At 38.1% G+C, this 23,055-nt stretch overlaps 1 protein-coding gene across 2 annotated transcripts in view; it reads right to left on the bottom strand.

Annotated features, from left to right (window-relative positions):
- The window catches only part of LOC134656893 (flotillin-2), a 384,591-nt gene that overhangs the window by 143,447 nt on the left and 218,089 nt on the right, over positions 1-23,055 (bottom strand). The window lies entirely within an intron of this gene.

The raw sequence follows: 23,055 nt of genomic DNA, 5'->3' as shown, positions 1-23,055 counted from the left end.
CTTCGTGCAGTTTACTTGTCGACTGTCTGTAATATATTGTCATATGAAAAATTATGGTTTGGTTTCGAAACCGTCTTTTCTAAAGGATATGACTAATATTAATTGTTATTTTTAAATTTAAAGTCAGTCAACTGAGTAAAGGTGTATATTAGAGATGCAACGGTTATTTGGTTGGCCTGATACCGGATAGTAACCGAGTATCCGGTTCATCTCTAGTATATAAGGTAACAAAAGGTTAAAATGCGACATTCAGCAAAGTTAAACGATGGACCATAAGTACGGGAATACATAATGTCGAAATAAATAGTTCTGACACAACCGCACTGTGTTTCTCAATTTCCACTTGTTTCACGTTAGGATGACACTCGACATTTTACTCATGACATTTTACTTAATAAAAAAACAACGTGTTGCACTCAGGGAGAGCCGGTAGAAGTGAAAACTCAATCACTATTGCAAAATGTCTGCAGCACTATGTATAATTGAGGTTAACGCCATCTAGCGTTATTTCGTCGCAGTACTTGAAACTCCTAAACACATCACGGTTAGTACTCGAGTTATATTAATACCAGTTAGAGCGAAACTCACTAGATGACATTTAAATCAATAAAGAAAACTCAATGACATTGAAGTAACAGTTTTTGGATCAGGTCACGTGTCCGTCTTACGTCTTATGGTCTTACGTGTTACGAGTTTAACATTTTTTCCCCATCACAAAAAGTGCACAGCGCCGTTAAAGAAGTTTTCACTTCAAAAATTTTACAATGAGCACCTTAACCTTAATACATAGTTGAAATTATTTTCTGTATGGGTCGCGTTGTTTTTAGCCTATGTCGTCGGATTACAACATAAGAGCAGCCTTGGCAGCATGTCTTTTAGCTGCAAATGAAAGTTTCGCCTTTCATTTGCAGCTAAATATTACCTATAGGTATATTTTCGATTACTTATTTGAATTCGTTGTGGTTTAGATCATTTAGATAACATAGGGAATACTTATTACCAAAGTCTGATATTACATAATCTATCTATCTATCTAATACCTTTTAAACGAGCAATTCTTGTTTATATATATATATATATTTCGGGGATCTCGGAAACGGCTCTAACGATTTCGACGAAATTTGCTACATGGGGGTTTTTGGGGGCGAAAAATCGATCTAGCTAGGTCTTATCTCTGGGAAAACGCGCATTTTCGAGTTTTTTTATGTTTTCCGAGCGAAGCTCGGTCACCCAGACATTACATATTAATCTGTGTGAAAACAATTAAGTAATTGTGGCCTAATTAGACTATCATCATAGTAAGACAAAATAGAGTTTAAATGTATTAAATTCTATATTGGCTGTAAAAGTATTGAAATTTTTAACGAGGCCTTGTGAAAAAATATTGTAAGTACGGTCAAAGAATTTATATCAGTACCATTTCATACCTTGTCGCAGTGAAAATATAGGTTATAATATATATATAGTCACATAAGGTCCCTAGCGACTTTCATATTGATTGTCACTGTGACAAGTTACAAAATGGTACACGTACCATGCCATACCATACCAGTTCACGAACTGTAGTACATAATCAAAATATTTTGAACTTTTGTCGAATATAAGAACTCGGGAGTATAAAGGAAATTGGCCTATTACATTTCAATTTAATAAGACGTGCATCAGGTATTTGCCGAATTAATATATAAAATTTACCTTATCATGACGATGATTGAGAACCGATCACCGTGATGTAGCAATCTGACGAATAATATAATTAAATGAGAAAACTATTGATTCAAAATATTCGAAGGTCGAAGGTGACCGAAAGGAATGTCGTCATACTAAAGGGCGACTATTCTAGTTTACCAGTTTGACTAGTTTCGTTATCTGGCCAAGGACGACTTTTATAGAGCTTTTATTAAAATACCTAATGCGATAAGTATACCGGACTACCACTGGTACTGACTTATGAAAAAGCCCTTGAAGTCTACTCACAAAATAAGTTCATGAACTTTAATCATCAGACTACGCACTGACTTTGCCTACGCTACGCTTTGACTACGTGTGCCAGCATAAATGTTAATATCCTATGAAAATAATTATAGTTTGTCAAAGGACTGTCTCATTTCAAACATAGACAGAGAGCATCATATTATCTTTGTCTTACATTAGTACTAGCACTCAAAAGAAAAGGATGAGTATATGTATAACGTTTATAGTGGCACCTTTACACTTTGTTCTGCCAAGGTCGATGCAGAATTAGCTTAGATGGACTGTAGCCTGCTGATACAAACTGACCATTACTGCTAAAAAAACTTCTAACATAGTTTTTACTCGGGTTTGTAAAGATGTCATAACAATTTGTTGTATACGGGAGCGAATGATACGACCGGCTTGCTTCAGAACTGGTTTATTACTAACTGACATACTTGCATACATGACACTCCTCCCACGCTTATTCTGGGAACCTGATAACAAATAAATAATCACTAGGTAAACACCATGGACAACTTATACTTACAAACTAAATCTTATAATTAACGACCTTATCTCTAGGGCGCAAGTTAATGCGACGAGCGCCAGACTCACACATTGCCGCGTTATCATTATCAATAACAACAGCTGATGGCACGGAGTCTGTAGTCTCCGTACGAGCGGTAGCAACGGTGTTTGCGTGTGAGTGTCGCGCTTCAGTCATCCCCTCCGCGTTTACATTTTGCTCGAGGCCTGACTGCGGCGTCGCAGACGACGAACCTGCGATCAGCTGTTTGTCCCCTCCCGACATAATAGAATCGGCAATGGCGCCATCTTCGCATTCAAAAAAATCGTCATTTACATTATGTCGTTCGCTTGCACTTGAAGAGTTTGGCATTACCGATTCCACTTCTGTGGAATTTGGCTCAGCAATACTTAACCGAGGTGGTTCTGAGTTTATAATATTTGGTGACGACAAATCGGAACAATCGTAATCAGTACTGATCGGTGCATAATAACGTCTTAATTGATCAACATGGCGTTTACATATGCCGAGACTGTTCACAAACACTGTATACATTCTATTACCTAACTTATTAACAATCCTACCTAATAGCCAAGTAGGTCTTTGGGATATGTAACAACGAACCCAGACATCATCTCCAGCCTCAAACAATCTACACCTATCTGTACCAACATCCAAAATTGATATATTAAGTTTTTGTTTTGGTAAAATTAAATGCAAACGTGTACGCAAATCTCGACCAAACATCAATTTAGCAGGTGAGTCACCGGCCGCGCAGTGCGGCGTAGTACGGTATTCAAATAAGTACCTTGCTAGTTGCCTATTTATTTCCATGATCGCTGAATTGGAATTCTTTTGTAGTATGCATTTTAACATCCTTTTACACAATTTTACATATATTTCGGCTTGCCCGTTGCTACAAGGGTGATAGATAGGTGAAGTTAGATGTTTTATTCCATTAGACTGACAGAACTTTTTAAATTCCTCGTTACTAATCTTTGGATCGTTATCCGATATAATTAATAACGGATACCCAAAAACGTAGAATAACATGGCTAACTTACGAACTAGTGTCTTTGTGGATAAATCATTCATATATATGCATTCTACCCACTTACTATAACTATCTACTACAATAAGAAATACTTTCTGATCATATTGAGCGTAATCGATGTGTATGCGTTCCCACGGGCCGGATGCGCGGGGCCAGGGCCGGAACTCTGCGCGCGCGGGCGCGGCGCGCAGTGCGCTGCACGTACTACATGCGAGAACCGTGCGTTCGATTTCCGAATCGATACCCGGGAACCAAAACTTACTCCGTGCTAAATTTTTAGTTTTTACTACGCCAAAATGACCCTTATGTAACTCCCTAATCAATTGTTCTCGATATATTTGTGGGATAACAATCCTATGTCCGCGTAAAACACAACCGTCCTCCACGTCCAAATCATTTTTACAATTATAATATGGTAAAATATTTTTACACTTTATCTTACGTGGCCACCCGAAACGAATGTATTTAGATACCATCTGCAGTACCTTATCTTTCAATGTAGCCTCCTTTATATCATCGAACAAAACAGGCAGTGTACTATCTGTAATAAAATTAAGATATGATCCGCCCCTGCAAATATCCGGTTCGTTATCTGTGTCAATGGGTGACCTTGAAAAGTAGTCCGCTATGGCATTCTTTTCACTCGTTATATATTGTATTTTATAGTTGTATGCGGACAGGAAAATAGCATATCGCTGTAACCGCGAAGCGGCCATAATAGGAATCCCATTTTTTTTTCCAAATATGGCTAACAAGGGTTGATGGTCGGTCCTAAGAACGAAAGGTATGTCGCGACCATATAGGTATTGGTGGAAATGCTTTACACCGAACACTATAGCCGCGGCTTCTTTATTGATCTGGCTATAGTTTTTTTCACTCGCCGATAATGACCTCGAGGCAAATGCGAGCGGTCTCTCATGACCCTCGGTGCCTTGCGCCAGCCAAGCGCCAAGGCCCCCGGGGCCCGCGTCAACTGTGAGCACCAGACGTGCCGCGGGATCAAAATGAGTCAGCACCCTATCAGAAGCTAATTCTCGCTTTATTGTATTAAAAGCATTATCGTGCCTATCATTCCATACCCAGGGAACGTCTTTACGAAGCAGCTCGTGCAATGGACTCAGTGTGGACGCGGCGCTAGGAATAAAATTACGATAGTAATTTATAGCTCCCAGGAATTTTTGTACATCCATTACATTTTTAGGTGTAGGTGCCCCTAAAATTGCTTCTGTCTTTTTTGGACACGTTCTAATGCCGTGCCTGTCGATGACGTAACCTAGGTATGTTACACTTGGACGGAAAAATTCGCATTTCTCTTTTTTTAACCGTAGGCCAGCGTCCCGTAGTCTATGAAGTACCTCACGCAATCTAGACATGTGTTGTTCCCTAGTGCTGCCTGTGACACATACATCATCAATCCAACAAGACACGCCTTCGATACCGGCTAGCAACGTCTCCATCGTCCTTTGGAAAATGGCCGGCGCATTGGCCAAACCGTAGACGAGGCGGGTGTATTTAAATAGCCCCCGTGACGTATTTATGGTAGTAAGCTCCTGGGATTCATCCTCGATAGGAAACTGGTTGTATGCGTCACTGAGATCAATCTTGGTATAAGATTGGCCTCCTCCTATTTTCGCAAAAACTTCCTCAATTCGCGGCATTGGGTACCTATCCACATGCATGTCTTTATTCAAGGTTACCGAATAGTCTCCTGCAATACGCACTTTACCGTTAGGTTTTAAAACGGGAACTATAGGCGTAGCATAGTTTGAAAAATTTACCGGTACCAAAATACCTAACTTGACTAACCGCTCAATTTCTTCTTCTACCTTACTTTTTATAGCAAAAGGTACGGTTCGGGCTTTAAAAAACTTCGGTTCGGTATTTTCCTTAAGACTTAACTTTATTTTAAATTTATTGAATGTGCCTAAACCATCCTCCCATAATTCGGCATACTCATTAATCAAACATTTCACATCAGTTTCATCATTATGCACCGACAGCATATTCGTTTGTATTGGACGCAATTCAAATCCAAATTTGAACATAAAATCACGACCTAAAAGCGGTGGCCCTCCGTTCTCAACAACGTAGATGTTAATCTTATTTATAATACCTTGATAATTAATATCAACTGTAAAATAACCCAAAGGCGTGATTTTGTGTCCATTATACACACATAACTTTATATATGTTTTTATTAGAGGTTGTTTAGGAAATTTAGCCATATACATTTGTTTTGAAATAACCGAAAGTCCAGAACCGGAATCGAGTTCCATACTAACTTCTTTATTATTTATGTTGACACGCAAAATAATAGGAGCATAATTTTCATACCTTAGGTTAAAGAGCTCACATTCCTTACAGTCTTGACAGGTAGTATCCGAATCTTGTCCTTGAGTTTCCACACAATTAACCCGAACTTTACACACTTTCTTTAAATGCCCTTTTTCACCACACTTCTGGCAACGCAAACTTTTATAGCGACACTTATCACTATTATGATTTTTCATTCCACATACGAAACAACGAGGAACATCGCTATCGCGCTGATATCTCGAACTGGAGCCCTGGGTCGCGCGGCCGGGCGCGCGGCGGTCGGACCTGTCGCTCGACCTCCCGTTGCTGCCTACCCGAAACACCGGCTCCTGCTTCACTATCACATCAGCGCCAGATGTATCCACCTTTTTTGCCTCTCGTGCACACTCAGCCTTCTCCGCAATTTCCAGTGCCTTCGCGAAGGTCAAACTTTTATAGTCTTGCTCAAATAACTTGTCCCTTTCATGGCCCATGCCCAACCCGAGAACGAAACGGTCCAGCAGAACCATCTCCAAGGCGGAACCGAATTCGCAGTAGCATGCGAGACCCCTTAATCGCGCCGCCCAGTCACCTAGGGTTTCACCAGGACTCCTTGTAGCACCGTAGAATTTTGCCTTCTCGACGAACGAGCACTGCTTGGGTTTAAAATGCTTATCGAGTACATCCACCAGTTCTTTGTACGTTTTCTTTTCAATGTCATCTGGGTATACGAGGTTACGTAACAGCCGGTACGACTCATCCGAAAAATATGTTAACAGCACTGCACTTTTATTGCTATCCTCGATGGAATTCAAAAGCAGGAATTTTGTTAACTTTCCCTTAAAAATCAACCAATCGCCAGTTTTGTGGTCAAAAACCGATAATTTGCCTAAAAACGACATATTTTTATTTTTTTTAACTCGCGGGTAATTTCACAACTCGTCAGCCAATGTTGTATACGGGAGCGAATGATACGACCGGCTTGCTTCAGAACTGGTTTATTACTAACTGACATACTTGCATACATGACACAATTATTGATACATTGTTTCGTTAGACATACATTTTGAATTCACGCATCGCAAGCATTGCAGACATTGTTGGGGAAATCTCCAAGGCACATCATTAGGGCCACGCTAATTCCTACCATTAGCTAATAGTTGTCAACTAAGTAAGTATTCAATAAGCGCAAGGGTATTGTAACGCTGACGTAAACATTGGTTTAATCGGCGGCATCATTAAAAATGCATAATAAGGCCCTTTGCCCGTATATAATTATATCGAAAATTTTACCACAGATCATTGACCTGGGGACCAAGAGCCGTTTATGGAAAACGTCTAATTTTTACTTTTCGCCTAGCGTTTGTCGGTAAACGATTAGTATCTTGATTTGAATCCCCTGTTCTGATGTATGTCGCGCTTTCATGCCTGTGGACATCACGTTGGAGCATATTAAAATTGCGCAATAGACTTACAACGCAGTTCATGAATCATAATGCCGCCTCGAAGATGAAGAAAGTTTTCATTTACAAGGAAAATGACAGAAGAGTCATGTATACTTAATTTTTTGTTGAAGATTTGACTTAGAAGATAAACTTTTATAAAAAGTTCAGGCACAGGATATCTAAAATATAAAGAGAAAACACAAAGCCATATAACGCCAACAGCGCTAATACGAGTATATAAAAAATCAATGGAGTGTTTTAAGTTAGGTACTGTTCTGTTAGTTAAAGGACTTGTTAGTACATATATATGAATTACCTATAGGTACATAAAAATAAACCAAATACTACTTATAAAATATTATCGATTTTTTAATGTTGCTCTTACATACTGATGACGTTCCTCTGAGAGTTTTTGCAAACACATACGAGTATGACATCTTTACTTACTTATACATATTCCTCGTCAAACTAGTTGCACAGATGCATGTATGGAGTCACGTACCTGCAACATACAATAATAATTACATAAGTGGAGGCATATGGTCATTTACCCTTACCGTTTCGTTGCATTCGTGACAAGGCAAGCTACTTTAAATTTTGGGACAGAAATTAACATGAAGTACCTACTGCATAATGGATGTGGCGTAAGGAAAATTGGAAGAGAGATATTCAAGATAATAACAAAATACCTAAGAACCATTCAATAACTGTAAAAGTAGGTGTCAGAAACAGTCCATAAAAATATTCCATGCAAATAACTAGAAATGTATATCTAAAGTAGATACTGAAGGTGATCGCTAAATGATTAGCATGAATGTACAGTCGCCACCAGATATATCAGAGCAGCCAAGGTGTTCACAATATCTGAACACGCACCCTGACGCCCTGACAATAGAGGCGTGTTCAGATATTTGTGAGCACCTTAGCCGCTCCGATATATCAGATGGCGACTACTATAGAGCTAGCACAAGGATAATGGCTCGAAAGTAACTTGGTCCTTCGATATCTAAAGTCGTCGGCGCATGACTCGCCTCGCCGCACGTACACACATCAGTCACATCACTTATTATAATTATGTTGAAAGAACCTTTCTATGGATTGCGCTTCTAATGGCCAGTTTAGCCCAGTTGATAGTGACACGCCAATATTTACAAAGGTTGACTAAGGTTCGAATCCCGTTTAGGGCACAAATACATGTATTTGGTGTGGTGAGCACGAATTGTTGGTATCGTAATCTGCGTACTCCCTTCAGTCAAGTACAATGAAATCGATTCTACATACATATATAATAATTATAGAATTTATTTTAAATAAATGTAGGTAGAGCAGGAGGATATGTGGTTGTATTGACGCGACGAATGATGGGAATATACCTTTCACGCTTATATCAATATACATAATCTATAAACAATAATTTCCTGCAATATTTTGCAAAATTCATGTCATAGAGTAATTTGAATTTCCGGCTTTAAGGCCAACACTTAGCATTAGACGAACCTTTCGGCATTACATTTCGAAGTTGGTTTACGAATAGAATTAAGGAATTAATTAATGTAGTCCCCATTTTCTCTCTGGATATTGGCATTTGTATAGCGAAGCGGTCATTCACTTTCCTCGTTAAGCCTAACGTCAATTAGGACTTGCACAAAGAGTATCCATCAAACAAAACGATTATGTATAAAACATACAAAAACAATAGAACATTTCACCACCTTCGACCTCTGTCAATTCTTGTTACCCTCAATCATAGACTAGGAATCCTCTAGACGGAGTTTAGTTTAGAGCAATTATTTCATGAAACCGATGCTGCCAAAAATACTGGGGTGCGGGGGACGAGCTGAGCGAGTCCCGTGCCGTGATTGGTCCGTTCAAAGACACGGACGTCACACAAAGACACTTTGTCTCGATAATGGAGTAAAACTACCGTATATTTGTGGCAGAGGGGGTAGCGCTACAATGCTCAGTCTGGAGGATGTCTTGTCTGTGCCCTTAATGGATTATGAAATAGTTACATCAAGGAACGAATATTCGCGTCACCAAAACCGACCTTGAAACGTCACCCATCGCATAAGTTACAAAATGTTAAGGGCCCATTAACATTGACCGTGTGATGTTGCAACTTGCAAGCATCGACTCCTGCGCACGCCGCGCCAGTGTCGGCTGCGCCGCGCACAACACATCGCGTATAGTGGAGTGTGTAGTGTATGTGATATTGGATTGTCTGTGGTAAAGGTAGGCTCTCAATTATAATTTAGTAATTATTGTTTAAGTATGGAAACACTAATCTCTTCTCTTGAAATTGTTTAAACTTCAATTTTATGGACAGTCTCAACATCTCAACGTGATTCAAACTTCTATGATAGGTAGTTAGTTCAACAAAAGTATTTGTATAAATAATGATAATTATTTTATCGGTTGTTCTAATCAGCATGTGAACTACTGTTCTCATAACAAAATAGGAAATAATTATATGTATATATTATAGTTTGACCGGCGAGTCGCGTCAAGATTTTTTTAATTTTTTACATGGTTACGATTTTGCGCATCAAATAAGCTGTCCTTATCAAGCTTTCGTTTCATATCAAAAAAGTGTAAAGTAAGTATCATAAGATTTTTTTTTATTTACCGTAGTTTTTTGACGCGACTCTCTGGCCAGACTAGTCATGCTAGCCAATGATTACACGTGTTATTGGTGTCATTTCTGCCTTTGGCAAAACTAAAAGTATTTTCTGAGCAATATTATGTAGAGTGCTATCTAGGTTAGAACTAAGCGCGCGGTAAAAGGTATTGGCTGTACACTACATAGATGAAGGTATATTCTCTTGGCATTTAGCCTTCGAAGTCCTCTCTTAAAGCGGTATTTTAAGATTTAACCGTTTTACGAAACGTCTGATCATAGATGCACTTTATGCACTTTACACCAGACAACCACAAAAAAACCGAGGTGGTCAAAAGAACAAGGTTCCTTTTCTCTATCAGTAACTTCGAATTCAATTTATGATGACAATGCGTCCTGTAGAAGTGAAATACTGCACAACGCCAAGATATTTCAAAGAGTGCAGCTCTAAAACCATTTAATTCTGAAAGCACGAGGTTTAAAAGTCTACTTAAGTACTGGTATCAATAGTTTGTATTTACTTGCGGGCGATGGGCACAGGTTAAAAATAGATAGAACCTATGTTAGACCTAAATATGAGACCTGGATAGCAACTTTTAAATAAAGTCAAATTCGCATGTTCGTCAAAACGTCATAAACTCAAAATATTTTTCGAGAACGACCCATTATTTATACTGGGTGTTTTAAGTACTGGTATCAATAGTTTGTATTTACTTGCGGGCGATGGGCACAGGTTAAAAATAGATAGAACCTATGTTAGACCTAAATATGAGACCTGGATAGCAACTTTTAAATAAAGTCAAATTCGCATGTTCGTCAAAACGTCATAAACTCAAAATATTTTTCGAGAACGACCCATTATTTATACTGGGTGTTCTACTACCTTCAATGAGGGTGATCAGTATTCGTATACAAACACTCTCATACAGGTTTCTGAGTCACATTGATAATGGCCAAAATTTTACATTTGACTGATAGATTTGCCAAGGTCGAAATTTCGAAAACGGTAAGGTTACCTTCTTAGATTATGTATACAAAGTAAACAACTTTACCGAATGCTTGCCGAATGTTAAACCAGTCGATACTAAAATACTTTTGAATAATGAATGCTTAGAGATGGTAGATAAAGCTCTGTTTCTTGGTTTAACATTGGACAAAAATCTACAATGGAGTCCTCATATCGGAACACTAGCTAACAAATTAAGTTCGGCCGCTTACGCCGTGAGGAGAATTAGACAATTGACTAATGTTGAAACAGCTCGCCTTGTTTATTATAGTTATTTTCATAGTGTAATGTCATATGGTATTCTGGTTTGGGGCAAAGCAGCTAACATACAGACTATATTTGTCTTACAAAAGAGAGCCATTCGTTCGTATAACTTAAGAGCGCGTGAATCATTAAGAGAACTTTTCAAAGAAATTAATATTTTAACTGTAGCTTCCCAATACATATATGATAGTATTATTTATGTTATTAAGAATCTAGACTCCTTCACTAAGAATTCTGATGTCTATAACTTTAACACTAGAAATAAAAATAAGCTTGCTATCAGAAAGTTTCGTGTCCGTAAAGTACAAAAGTCATTCGTTGGGCAATGCATTCATTTTTATAACAAGTTACCTGAGGATGCTTTAAGATTACCCTTTCCAGCTCTTAAGAATTACTTAAAAAAGTCATTGATGTTAAAAGCTTATTACAGAGTCGAGGACTACTTGACAGACAAACATGCATGGTCGAAACCAGAAACTAATAAAAAGTAGTAGCAATTAAAAACATTGTATTATGTATAGAGTTATAGGTGACACAGCTCAGGTAAGCAGGAAAGCACATCAAATATTATATGTTGGTAATTCATAATAATCAATCAGATTTATATAATATGTTTTTCCATTTCTTTTAATAACTTTATTTTCTTTTCCTTTTGTAAGAATTTGATATGTTTTCTGAAAGAGCTACGAATTTGTATGATTCCATGTACATATGTATATTTTCTAAATCAAATTTCTATTACACCTTATGTGTATAATTGCATGAATTCTAAAGTAATTTAAATTGTATTTTTTTTTTCCTTATTTTCTCGTAATGCATGTTAATGCTGTAAGATGTAATTATTTTTGAAAAGATCTGTCCCGCCGAGTTTGTTGCCGGTCCCATATTGGGATACCCTCCTCCAATTGAGGGGGGATTTAAATCTTCTCGGGGCAGAGGTGTAGGGTTGGAGCCGGTCTACCTAGCTTTATTTGACGTTCATAAGCGCATTGTAATTATGCCTACTTGAATAAACTATCTTTTATCTTATCTTATCTTAACTTTTTTTTTTATTAAATTCTTCAATAGTTATTTGTACAACAAGAGATCAAAGTTTGATATTTCTTCGAGTGCTTATTTTGAGTCCCGTGCAAGCGAAAGATTCTATACTAGAGCAAAATGCGATTTTGCTCACTGTTTTTAAGTAGCAAAGTACCCTTGTTCGAGGTGCTGAGGTGAAAATAAATAAACCACCATTATTTTGGTTTGTCAGTTTGCACCTACGTCAATTATGGCGCTGCCAATTGCCATACAGGCTACATGGTCATTTTTGTACTTTGGAATTTGTGATTTCGGAGTTGGTCCCATAGACAAAGTTGTTCAGTATGGCCTACCTAATCACCTCACACAAAATGGCTAACGGTCCAAAAACGACCCTGTATATTGATTGTACAAATTGTCACTGCCAAGTCAAGCGTAAACGGACTCTACACGGTAAGATCTCTACATATGGTTCGAAAAGGGAATATATTCAGTCAAATAAAACTCCACGAAAAGGTGATTGGTTTGAAATAAAGAGTATAGGTATTTTGCACCCTTGCAATAAGTATGTCATAGATTTATAGTTATTAGTCAACCATTTGATTTGCAATAGCCACATGAAATTCGTCATTGGCAAAACATCTGTAAACCTGATTCTTGCACACTCGCTTAGCTGGATAGAGTGGATATTAGTTACTACTAAGTATGAATGAGAAATGCTGATTGCCATTTAAATAGGGTAATTATGATACATTAAGATTGTTTAAAACCATAATCGATAATTACCTATAGCTAAAATAATAACGATTATTATAATAGCAAAAACAGGTTTGTTTTATAAATAAAGTTCGTCACTAACTTGGCTGTTATGAAATAATTTGGCACTTTCCAATCTTTCCGTGTCTTGATATATTTTTGCCACATAAGAGAATGGTTCGAGGTTAGATGGGCGTTTTCTAAAATAAATATTGAAAACCCGATTCTTACAGATCTTGGTGTTTTTGGGTTCTTTCAACTCAGAATCACTAGCATATTCAGTCCTGATGATAAAAAAACTTGTCCTAAAAATTTGTATGAAAATTGTACATTCCACTACGTCACGTCCATACAAGTGAAAATTTTTCTCATAATAAAACGTGACGTAATGGAATTGACATTTTGGGACATCTTTTTTTAATGGCGGAATGGAGAATGCTGTCGATTCTGAGTAGAATGAGCCCAAGAACGTCCAGATTTGAAAGAGTCAGGTTTTCGATATTTATTTTAGAAAACGCCCAGATCAGTTTTCGCCTACCTTCTTTAACTAATAGTTACTGAACTTTTACAAAACATTACGGTTTTTCAGAACACTATCACACATACTTCGATAATATAAATATATTACTATCACTCAAATATTTGAAATCGCTTAATAATAGAAATCCAAAAGCGTTTTCTTGAACTGCGTGAATAACCCCGTCTCCTGCATTTCATAAGTGTCCAGTTGTCCACTATACGAGGGGTATTCAAAATATTCTCGGTATGAGAATGAAAACAAACAAGTACGAAAAGTTTGATATTTTTATTTTTCAATATACTCCCCCCCTATGTTCATACACTTAAAAGATCGATCAATTATTTTTTTTAATCCCTCGTAAAAATATTTTTTATCTTTCGTGTAAAAATGCTCCTCCACTGCCGCCTTCAATGCTTCATCGTCAGAAAATTTATTTCCACGCAGATCCTTTTTAAGATTGGGGAGCAAAAAGAAGTCGCTGGGGGCTAAGTCCGGACTATACGGTGGGTGAGTAACAGTTTTAAACCCACGTTCAACAATAGCTGCCTTGGCAATATGAGCAGTATGGACGGGGGCGTTGTCATGCAGAAGCAGAATACCTTTGGTTAACTTTCCTCGCCTCTTTTCTTTAATTACATCCTTTAATTGACGTAGAATGTTAGCGTAGTACTGTCCTGTGATATTTACACCTTTTTCTTTATAATCGATTAGTAATACTCCTTCACAATCCCAAAATATCGTGGCCATGACCTTGCCAGCTGAAGGGATGACCTTCAACTTCTTGGGATGAGCTGAACCCTTAATGTGCCACTGCATGGACTCTTGTTTACTCTCTGGGTCATAATGATGAACCCAGGTTTCATCTCCAGTAACTATTCTTTGCAGCACCTCATCAGGATTTTCACCGCACAGGTCAATAAAATCGGAACAACAAGCTACACGCATGTCTTTTTGAAGCCGAGTCAGCATTCGCGGAACCCATCTTGCACTTACTTTTGACATATTAAGATGGTCATGTATAATATAATGTACGGTACCAATAGAGAGATTGGTTACTTGTGCTATAGATTTTACCTTCACTCGACCATCTTCCAATATAAGTTTTTCCACTTTATCAATATTTTCTTGTGAAGTAGCTACTACAGGCCGGCCAGGTCTAGGGTCATCTTCAATACTCTCCCTTCCGCGTTTAAACTCGCTTGACCACTTTTGAATGGTAGATAAAGAAGGAGCAGACTCACGGTAAACACAATCCATTTCCTCTTTTATGGTTTTTTGATTTTTACCCTGTTTTGTCAAGAATTTTATCACGCATCGATGTTCTAATTTAGTTAACATTGTCAATTCGCACAGGATGTTCATGTTTGTTCAGCAATTGCAGAAAAACAAAAGACTATCTCGGTTCGAATTATACTTTTTTTTAATGTTAATGAATAAACCTTAGCGGCCAGTAACGAAAGAAATTTTAGAAGAGGTCGTAAGATATCAATACCGAGAATATTTTGAACGCCCCTCGTATATCCACAAAGTTGTCGTTTCCGGTCTTAAACAAATGCAAACTCATTTTTCCAGCACCCAGCGACCTTGTAAATACATTACACGACGGACATGTCGGCGGCAGATCGTAAAATCGGGCATATCGAGATATTCCTAGGCATATCATGAAACGCCGCCATTTCATGATCTGACTAAGTTTAACCCAGGCGTATCACGATCTGCCTTATAAAAGAGGCGGCAGATCGGTCAGACCAATGTATTCGTTGATATTCCTAGCTTCATACCGGGCGCATCGTAAAATAATTGATGAGATATTCCTAGGCATATCATGAAACGCCGCCTAAAATTAACTCAGGCATATCACGATCTGTCTTATAAAAGATTCGGCAGATCGATGCACGATGGGAGCAATGTATTCGTCGAATTCCTAGCTTTATTCATACCGATCGCATCGTAAAATAATTGCATTTTTTGCCACTGGTGGCGCTGCATTCTATATGGCGCTGCGTCCGAGTCCAGTGTTGCCAGATCGTACCTTTTAATACAAGTTTACGTTCCTTTTGAGCCTTGAGGTTTGCTCGATATGGCTGGTGGTCGCTAGGCAGATCATGAAATGCCGGCGTTTCATGCTCTGCCTAGGAATATGACCCATTGAGGTTTGCACGATATGGCTAGTGGTCGCGCTAGGCAGATCATGAAATGCCGGCGTTTCATGATCTGCCTAGGAATATCACCCCTTGAGGTTTGGACGATATGGCTGGTCGTCGCTAGGCAGATCATGAAATGCCGGCGTTTCATGATCTGCCTAGGAATATCACCCATTGAGGTTTGCACGATATGGCTGATGGTCGCGCTAGGCAGATCATGAAATGCCGGCGTTTCATGATCTGCCTAGGAATATCACCCCTTGAGGTTTGCACGATATGGCTGGTGGTCGCTAGGCAGATCATGAAATGCCGGCGTTTCATGATCTGCCTAGGAATATCACCCCTTGAGGTTTGCACGATATGGCTGGTCGTCGCTAGGCAGATCATGAAATGCCGGCGTTTCATGATCTGCCTAGGAATATCACCCATTGAGGTTTGCACGATATGGCTGATGGTCGCGCTAGGCAGATCATGAAATGCCGGCGTTTCATGATCTGCCTAGGAATATCACCCCTTGAGGTTTGCACGATATGGCTGGTGGTCGCTAGGCAGATCATGAAATGCCGGCGTTTCATGATCTGCCTAGGAATATCACCCCTTGAGGTTTTCACGATATGGCTGGTCGTCGTTAGGCAGATCACGAAATGCCGGCGTTTCATGATCTGCCTAGGAATATCACCCCTTGAGGTTTGCACGATATGGCTAGTCGTCGCTAGGCAGATCATGAAATGCCGGCGTTTCATGATCTGCCTAGGAATATCACCCCTTGAGGTTTGCACGATATGGCTAGTCGTCGCTAGGCAGATCATGAAATGCCGGCGTTTCATGATCTGCCTAGGAATATCACCCCTTGAGGTTTGCACGATATGGCTGGTCGTCGCTAGGCAGATCATGAAATGCCGGCGTTTCATGATATGCCTAGGAATATCACACCCTACTATTTGATATGCCTAAACGTCGCTAGGCAAATCGTCAAACGTTGATGTTTGAACGATATGGCTGGTAGTCGCTAGTCAGATCATGAAATGGCGGCGTTTCATGGTATGCCTAGGAATATCTCGATATGGCCGATTTTACGATCTGCCTCCGACAGACACATAAAATGCGTGAACACTTTGACACCGATGTTTCACACTTTTGCTTCAATTTAGAGTCAGACCGAGAAAAGTCTGCAGCGATTTTGATAGCCCACGCAGTGCAAGTGTCACTTTAAACGTCAAACTTCTATGAATTTATGACGTGTACATAACACTTGCACTGCGTGGGCTATCAAAATCGCTGCAGACTTTTCTTGGTCTAACTCTAGTACTTATGTGATGATGACTGATGACAACTAGATAAGCGTCGTAATAATACACCTTGACCCCCTATACTACTTACTTCATAATTATCTTAGATGTTTAAACCTTGATGTCTTCTTCTTTTTCTACCTACCTAGCGTTATCCCGGCCTTTAATAAATAATAATAATAAAATTCTTTATTTCAGACTTTTGTCCATAAGTATTACATACTACACAAAACTTACAGCTATGTTAGTAACACAAAACACTTAATAAAATAATATTTGCCAGGGTCCGCTTTCAGACTTGCTTTCCTCCACTTTGCGCGGTATTGTAAGGGTATTAAAGGTATTCAGATTTGTTTCGATTGAAAATAAACTTTTATTAAATTTTAGGTTAATTTTTATTGTTAGTTTATGCTTATGTTGTTGTTCAATAAATTAATAATAGCACAATAAAAAATAAATAAAAAATAAAAGAGATTTTTCAAAGAAATAGGCACTTAAGATCCTCGCTATTGAACAAACAGCACTGAAGTTGCTAAAATACGAAAACTTTTAAGCGTTTCCTAATTTTAGACATACGCTTAACGTAACAAGTTCATATATGTATAGGTACAGTGAGCCGCGAAATTGCATGGAGAAATTATGAATGAATTCATTGATAAAGTTGCTATGCACTTTTACGCGGCTGATGGTACCTCGGCCATATACTGGAAGTTATGGCAAGCCGATTTATTTCGCAATATGACAATGAAACTGACTAACCTATACATAAAGATCGCAATGAGAATATTGAATTGGTAAAATAACAATCGTTTATTACACAAAGATCTACTAATTAAAATGAAAAAACAAAATGTGTGTACCCATAATAGGCAAAATAACAAATCAATCGAACAAAGAACAATCACCATTCTATCCAAACGACTATCTTGGGGGAAACATTCGTGAAAACCTATTATTCATTATTTACTCAACTATATTGTGTCGATAAAAATGAACAATGTTCAGCCTAAGCATGTAATCTCGCAAATTATGATTTCCCAGAAACTGAATAGACATTATAGAGGTATTGCAAAAGACATAATAAGTTACTAGTACTAAAGTTCGTTTATAGGTGTCCTCCAATCATAAGTTTTACATGTACCTATACTTTTTCTTGCAGTGCAAGTAAGATACTATTTTATGCCGATATTAGATATCGCATTATTCGAGTTCGAATTCCATTGTGGAACTCAGCGACACTTGAGTATAAAGGTGAGAGTCGGATTGCAACTGCAGCTGCATGACTGTCAGTACTGTCTCGATTCGAACAATCAATCCGTCACTCATCTTATTTAGGCAATTGACAGTGACAATAATGCCCTCTTCAATTCAATACCTCAGCAGCAATGTCGCCACAGTTATGCAGCTGCAGTTGCCATCCGAATGCCACCTTAATAGTCGCGCACAACGGTGATATACCAGTGCACTCTTTCGTGTTCAACATGGGTCTTCTTTAAATGCCATATAATTAGATGTAAAGAGTCTAAAGTTACTTCGGCATGCCCGCAATCAATACGAGTATTATGTGCGTTTCACACAAATGAAACTTGAAACCGCAAGTTGTAAATCGAGAGAGAGAATTCAAGCCTTTAGTGCGTCTATCGTTCAACAATTCAACAATGTGAGCCAGCCATCAGCGAGCAATACGATTGGTGACGCAACACAACCTTATTCCCATACAGTCAATGTAGATAATGGGGATACTGCTGATAGGCATGTTTATAATCAGCAACACTTGTGATTTAGCAAAGTGGTATTCTTATTAATTATGAGAGCTGAGATGTCATACACACAGATGGAAGAAACACACAGAGTACGCAGATGAATTGAGTTCGCTTCTAGGAGGTGTTAAACTATATAAATGTTTCGTGGCTCTATATAATCTTGCAATCTTTGGCCACAGCATCTATATATAGAATGTACGGGGAGATTGTCAGCATCGCTGACGATAATTGTGAGGCCTGATTGCAGAGCCATGATCGCAAACACGACGTGACTCTTGAGATAGGTGTCTCACCCAGTCTAGAATCGTGCACATCTAACAATATTTTCTGTTCCAACATCATCCAAATATCGTCCACTGCTGGATACAGTAGTTGATCCCTTGCTGTCCTCATCCATCGTAGTGTTAGGTACACACTCCCGCAATATTTAGGCAATCTTGCGGAATGCCTAGTGCCTACCAGACATGCCATATGCTCACAATGCGACTACCAGAGTATATGCTCGATATCACAAGCCTACACCCGATAGACCATCCCTTCTAATTAGGGTTGCCAACCGTACTATATTATATAGTATTGTGTATATTGTATAGGGTCTCTGTACTATATACTTTTGGAAAAATATATAGTACGCTAAAATACTATATTTCCGATTAAACGTATATTACACTTATGTTTAGTATTTTATCTAAAAGTACTATATTTGTGATGCCTTATTCTGGAAAATACTATATTCCACCAAAAAATAGTTGGCAACCCTACTTCTAATACTGCTCTGGTTTGATTTTCTCTAGTAACGCTTGACAAATAACCTGTGTAGGTATATAAATAAATAGGGCCATCCAAAGAACTAGATTTTTGCCGGCTTACCTTGACTTGAGACAGTTAAACACCTTTCATCCCTTAAATTAAATATGAAAGAAAAAGCGGCCAAGTGCGAGTCGGACTCGCCCATGAAAGGTTCCGTATTGAGGGGATTAATGACGTATTAAAAAAAAACTACTTACTTCTCGTTCAAACCAATTTTCGGTGGAAGTTTGCATGGTAATGTACATCATATATTTTTTTTAGTTTTATCATTCTCTTATTTTAGAAGTTACAGGGGGGGGGACACACATTTTACCACTTCGGAAGTGTCTCTCGCACAAACTATTCAGTTTAGAAATAAATTATACATATTAGAAACCTCAATATCATTTTTGAAGACCTATCCATAGATACCCCACACGTATGGATTTGATGTAAAAAAAATTTTTGAGTTTCAGTTCTAAGTATGGGGAAACCCCAAAAAAATTTTTTTTATTCTATTTTTGTGTGAAAATCTTAATGCGGTTCACAGAATACATCTAATTACCAAGTTTCAACAGTATAGGTCTTATAGTTTCGGAAAAAAGTGGCTGTGACATCCGGACGGACGGACAGACAGACAGACAGACAGACAGACAGACATGACGAATCTATAAGGGTTCCGTTTTTTGCCATTTGGCTACGGAACCCTAAAAAGGTCTTTAGCTCCGGCTTGTCTATGGTATGTTTTACGCCGAACCTCTACAACCCATCAGCTGTATCCACGCAACTAATATACCCAACAATTCGACATTCAAATAAAGCTGGCCGAAGCGGTAATTAGAAATAATGATTGTAGGTATGCGGTAATACTTGGCTAATTATTTGTTTCCGCTAAAAGAATGCTTCCCTAGCGTTTGCGCACATACATATTGAGTCATAATTAGGTAGTTACTTACATTAATTTGTTTTAGGTAAGTAGTTGTGGAGTAATGCAAAGCTACATTGTAGTCATCAATGAGGCCTATATTATAGAACCGCCGCTAATCATAACTACCTAGAATTATTGCACCAGGTATAATCGCAACAGGGATTACACGAAATCATGCAGCTCTCTAAATTTATAAACTTAGTAAAGTACAAATCCTTACAACAGTTCTATTATAAATGTCAAGATGTCCCTTTTAAGTAACATGCTAATGCGCTCGCCGCGCCGTAGTAGTACTTAATAAGTTTGTAGGTAAGTACTGTTTAAAATATGCCAATAAAAATAAAAAACCAGCCAAGTGCGAGTCGGACTCGCGCACGGAGGGTTCCGCACCATCAACAATAAATAGAGCAAAACAAGCAAAAAAAAAACAAACAAAAAAACGGTCACCCATCCAAGTACTGACCCCGCCCGACGGTGCTTAACTTCGGTCAAAAATCACGTTTGTTGTAACTTGTATGGGAGCCCCACTTAAATCTTTATTTTATTCTGTTTTTAGTATTTGTTGTTATAGCGGCAACAGAAATACATCATCTGTGAAAATTTCAACTGTCTATAGCTATCACGGTTCGTGAGATACAGCCTGGTGACAGACGGACGGACGGACGGACGGACGGACAGCGGAATTTTAGTAATAGGGTCCCGTTTTTACCCTTTGGATACGGAACCCTAAAAAGGTATAAAATTTCGTCAAGCCGTATGTACCGTGGGACGTGACATCGAAATAAACATACATAGACAGGAGTGATACAAACAGTACATAAATACATGCGCAAAACATTATCCTCCATACTTCACTAGTCGGTTAATCGTATCATGGCCAAGTCGAAGAACGTTCCAGACATTAACTGTTTTAATTACCTCCTATGCTTACATATTTTTTACTCAGTTTTTTAAGATATTAAACAATAATACATATATACATTTAAAAACGAATCGTAATTAATCGACAATAATTAAGGGGACGGTATATGACGTTTTCGATTTAGAGCTCACTTTGTGCAATCAATTTGTTCAAGAAATGTTTAATAACTGCATTAAATTATACGTAAATTTGTTCACGAAGAAGCCGTGTACCGGCTCTTCACGGCATAATATTTTTTATTTGCTGTATAATTCTCTACAAATCGACACTAAAAGTATCCAAAAATCAAAATATGGAGTTCCGTTTGAGCAACACGCATTACAGTTTTGTCTTTGACAGTAATTGAGTTGTTGTGTGATTTTGAAGGCTAGATAACTAAACTAGCAAATTATTATCTACTTATATTTTTACTCACAAATACAACACAGAAATTCAATCCCAAATGTAAACTTTCGTACAATTTCCATACATTGACGACATCACTCAAAATTCTTCTTCGAGTCAGATGGCCGCTGGCCTTGGATCGAAGCAGACGCGTACGTCGCCGTAGCTAGTTTTTGACATTATTTAGACATTTCATCATATACGCATACGAAAATGTATACCAGTAGATAAATTGTATTTCAAAAAATAGGGTAAATAAATTTATTTAAAATTTGATTTGTTGTTATTTACAGGTCGTAACGATCGAAAACAGCAGTAAACTATCCTAAAACAATACGATTACAATTGAATTTAAGTAACTTGTTCCTTCAAAACCCGCTTAAAATTAAAAAAGTTTAAAGACTCGTTTTACTGATTGGGATTGATTTTCATTATGCTGGTATCAATTTTGCATCATTAAAAAAAAGTATATGACTTCTGTACGTCAATGACATTTGATGTCAATTGTAATCTTGTATTTACGTTAGAGAATATTATATATTCATTTAAATATTACTTACCTATTAATACGAAGCGTAATTCGTTTAATACCTGAAAGTCTTAGTGTCTACACCTACTTTGTTGCCGTTCGTTCCGTCTATATGTGTGCGATTACGTGTTTTTCTCAATAATCAAGAAACAAGCCATAATCTTCAAGAATAAAATAACAGCAAGACCAGCATTTAGTACTAACTAGTTTTTGCGGATTTGGAGACAAGAGATGAAGCTTACAGTCTAATACCGCTGCGGTCGGGTTATTGTTATGTGTATATATCGAGTATTATATAAATTTACTATAAAATAACAATGTTTTATTTCAATGACATTATGTGCGTAGGTATGTATGTTTCGGTGATTATAAGAATTTTGTCCACACAATAATTGTGCAAAGCAGAGACTGCATCATGCTTTCTTTACGGTATAAGCGGTATGGTACCGTTATTATTTATCAATACCGGTTCGTTTTGAAGGTAAAACTATACCGGTTGAAATACAAAGTACGGTACCGGTATAAAATTACAGCAGGGACAACCATTTTTATAGGTGTACAGTCAGCTGCAGAGAAAAGGTACGACCAGATAGATAATTGTATGCAGGGGTGGTACCTTTTCTCTGCAGCTAGCTGTACCTAAACCATCATTGACCGAGCGTTGGCGAAGGTCTCCGTTTCAACTTGGGCAAAAATGCTTTCGTATGTCCGAATTCTTCTCCTTTGCATATCACATTTCTCAACTGATTCTCGTGAAAATTCGGTAGTCCGATATAATTATTCGGTTTCTTTTTTTTTTGAACAATTTAAAATAGGCAGAAATTGTCATAAAGGGCTTAAGCGCCAGT

The sequence above is a fragment of the Cydia amplana genome, chromosome 19 (assembly GCF_948474715.1).
Source record: "Cydia amplana chromosome 19, ilCydAmpl1.1, whole genome shotgun sequence".
In the NCBI taxonomy this organism is placed as follows: Eukaryota; Metazoa; Arthropoda; class Insecta; order Lepidoptera; family Tortricidae; genus Cydia; species Cydia amplana.
This window is presented reverse-complemented; position numbering and strand designations above follow the sequence as displayed.